We start from the raw sequence: 4,149 nt of genomic DNA, 5'->3' as shown, positions 1-4,149 counted from the left end.
GGTTTTTGTATATCGTTTTTGTTCAGAATAGTTATATTACAGTTTGGAACAATATTTTGTACATCACTTCCAAATTGAATGGCAAATTGGTTCGCTATTGATTTTTCATTGTGCTGATCTATATTGAAAGCTTTATTTAAAACTTCGTCTACCGATTTCACAATCCTACCTGACAAGTTGTTAAGGATTTGCCACAATTTCCTCGGATTATTTTTATTTTCATTTATTTTATTTTTATAGTAGGTATTTCTGGAGTTTTCTATAAGTTTATTTGTTTTATTTCTATGTTTATGATATTCGTATCTTATTATTCTATTAGTGGGGTCTTTTTTTAATTGTATAAATAATGTATCTCTTTTTTCACATTCAGTATTTATTTTTCTATTTATCCATTTTTCTTTATTCCTTTTAGAATTTCCGATTTTTTTATTGTACATTGCCTGTTTATATGCAGTATCAAAGCTATTTTTAATGAAATTATAGATTTGGTTTGGGCATTGAAATCCGTTAGTTATATCCCAGTCGACCTCATTTAATTTATCGAGTAGTACTTTCTGATCAATTAAAGTTATAGTTTTGGGAACACTCTGTATCTGCGATGCTCCGACCGCCGTGAACACAGTCATGCGGTGGTCGGCCAGAACTGTACCAAGCGCTGCGGAGAAGAGGTCCTCTGTGCAGTTACGGATAAATATATGGTCGATACAGGATTTAGAGATTATACCTTTTCTTTCTTCAATCCGTGTATAATCCGATATTCCGCATAGAAGGCCTCTTTCCGAGAGCATATCTACGTAGTGTTGTTTTAGAATGCTTTCAGATCGTAAGTCGATATTAATATCACCTAAAAGTATAATGGTTTTAGTAGTGCATTTGCTATCTATTAGTTGTGATAGTTCTTTTAGAAAAAAGTGTTTACTATTATCGGGCGGTCTGTATAGTGCACACAAAGTCGCGCAGTGATTTTTAGAGGTAGTAATTTTTCCTAATAAGGATTCTGAGTGTAGTGTGTTACATTTTAAAATTTCAAATTTATGTTTTTTGTGGACATAAACGATTATACCTCCACCTTTACGATTATTTCGCAGTTTTGTGTGCATTTCATATCCGTCTATGTTATATAGGTGACTTAGACATTCTCTGATGTTAGCTTCTGTTAGTACTATTACGTCTAATAGGGATTTATATCCGTCGATACACTGGAGTAGCTTTGAGAAGTTTTTTATAGTAGATCGAATATTAATTTGTACGAATGTTAGTTTGTTAGGTGTTTTAGGGATTTTAGATAGATAATTTTGAATATTAGAGCAGTCGAAAAATTCAGTTATATAATGTTGATTAGCCATTTTAGAGTATTTAGGTATTATATAGTAATTAGTTAAATGAGATATTATATTACCTTCAATTCAGAAGGTTTTTTATATCATCTTGGAACCGGATAGACAGAATTTTGCTGTTTTCACTTTTACGGGCCAATATTTTGCCTTCATAATTACACCATATAAATTTGTATGCTTCCTTCAGTTCTTTCTTGGCTTGATACAGCAGTGTCTTGTTGTAAGGTGTAAGGGCACGTCTGACGTAGATTCTAGATTTGCTTTCTTCTCCTGTGTAGGTAGGTAGCACATCGGACACCACCAGGTTCGCGGTACGCGCCGTCTGCGTCCAGGATGTTGCATCGCATTCTTCTTTCATCTCTATGTGAAGAATTCCTTCTGTGTTCTCTCCCTTACCTTTTATTCTTTTTACTGATTTTATCGTCGAGCTGTCCACGTTCAGTTTCGTAGCAATATTTTTAGTAATTAGTTGTAGGTTTTCTTCTTGTTTATAGGGTACTCCGGCTACTTCTATCTTGTTACTCAGGTTTTTCTGTTCCGTTTCATTGAATCTTTGCTCTAATGCCATTATCTTTGTCTCTAGGTGTTTATTTTCATTTATAAGGTTTTCATTTTTCTTTTCCAATGATTTCATCCTCACCTTCATGCTCTCGACATCCTCGTCCACTTCATCCATCTTATCGGTGCAGAATTGCACAGCCTGCTGCAGCTCTCCAAGTTGTTTTTTAACCGTTTTTTCGACATCTCTTGCAATATCTTGAAGAAGTTTCTTGATATCGATAGATGCAGCGGTTTTCAAACGTTCTTTTGGGGTGCTATTTTCTTCTTCTCCTTCATCCAACTCTTCTTCTTCTTCCGGTATGATAAATGACTTCTTCCGTGGAGTAGTAAGATGGCATTCCTCACAGTTCCATTCCAGGCTGTCATTGGCACGTAGTGCAGCTATTTGCTTGGCCGATAGACCAGCGCATTGGTTGCTGGCGTGTACGATCAGATCGCACTTATTGCATTCCAGGCCTGGTGATTTCTTCGTGATTGCCTTCTTGCACTTATCACACTTGGGGAGTTTCGTTGGTGGCATTTTGAGGGTAGTTAGGAAATAACGATAGTTCGCGAGTATACAACTGTATCGTACTGTTGTCGACCGACGAGTGGAGGTTGCAGCTGCATTGCAAACCTTAATGACTCATCTACATCCCCACCCCTTCCTGATTTACCTGACTGACCTCATCATGCTTTTATTGACACTATCAGTTTGCGCACCGCTCAAGGAACGTCATATTCGTGCACATATTAACTTATTGTGTGATAGTTTTAAAAAAGTTTCGACGATATGGACTCTCGCGTAACTTCGGAAGTGTGGAATCATTTTAAGAAAAAAGGGCAAGATAAAGCACAATGTAATCACTGTCCAAAATCATTGAGTTGCAAAGGCTCATCGACCAGTGGACTTTCAAGGCATTTGGAACTGCTGCACAACATAAAGTTGAACGATCATGGACGTGAAGCCTCTTCAGCAGCCACAACGTCGGCTTCTTCACCGACTCCTGGAACTTCAACGGGTTTACCACAAACAGCAAAGAAAAGGAAAGTACTTATGGTACAGACTTCTATGGATCAGCATATCAAGCCACCCAGTACCATTGCCGAGATTGTGTCAAACTTAGCAGCGAAAGATGGACTATCAGTTCGCCAGATCACTAACAGTGAAGTGATTCGTGGCTTTGTTTCACAAGCTGGTTTAAACATGCCAAAGTGCGAGACTAGTGTTATGCGCATTATAACAGACTATGCTGAAGAAAAAAAACAAGAAATCATCACCTCCTTGAACAAACACGTGAAAAATGATGGTAGATTCAGTATCACCCTTGATGAATGGACCAGTATCAGAAACAGACGCTTTTTCAACATAAACTTACACGGCGATCGTGGAAAAGTTTATAATCTCGGTCTAACATACATACCGGGAAAATGCGGAGCTCCAGAGATAAGAAGAATTGTTGATACTGTTTTATTAGATTTCGGTATTAACTTTGAGAGGGATATCGTAGCTGTGACAAGCGATGGTCCTAATGTGATGAAAAAGTTCGGCCGTGAGAGTCCAGCTGAAATGGTGCTTTGTATGAACCATGCAATCCATTTGGCTGTCACAGATGTTCTTTACTGTGAAAAGACAAGTGAAACAGAAAGTGAAGAATCCGACTCAGACTTATATGATTCTTATGAAGACTTTGCGCAGTCGGAGAATAGAAACCGTGATATCCGACCAGATCTGAACAAAGTGCTTAAAGAAACACGCATCATAGTAAATTTATTTCGCAGAAGTCCATTGAAAAACGCCAAACTTCAAGAATATGTGAAATTGGAACACAATACGGAAAAAACACTATGCCGAGATGTAAAAACCAGATGGAATAGCATTGAAACAATGATAAGCCGCTTCATCGAAGTAAAGAACTGCATTAAAAAGGCTTTGATCGACATAAATTACGGACACTTATGGCACGAGAAGAATTTGGCCGTTTTAGAAGATTTGGTGAAAATTATGAATCCTATAAAACTGGCAGTTGAAGCATTGAGCAGCCAAAAAGCCAATATAACAGTCTGCGAAGCCGTTATAACGGCACTTATAGGAAGGCTCTCAAAGATGAATACTCCTCTGGCTGTGGAATTTTCAGACCATTTAATAAGACGAATAAGTGAAAGAAGGGACCCTGCTCTCTACACGCTAACACTTCGTCCAAAATCCTATAATTCAGGGCAATGAATACATCACAGAGAGTTCTGTAACAAAGGAATCTATGATACAATA

This window comes from Plutella xylostella, chromosome 23 (assembly GCF_932276165.1).
Source record: "Plutella xylostella chromosome 23, ilPluXylo3.1, whole genome shotgun sequence".
Lineage (NCBI taxonomy): Eukaryota > Metazoa > Arthropoda > Insecta > Lepidoptera > Plutellidae > Plutella > Plutella xylostella.
Note: the sequence above shows the minus strand (reverse complement) of the source record.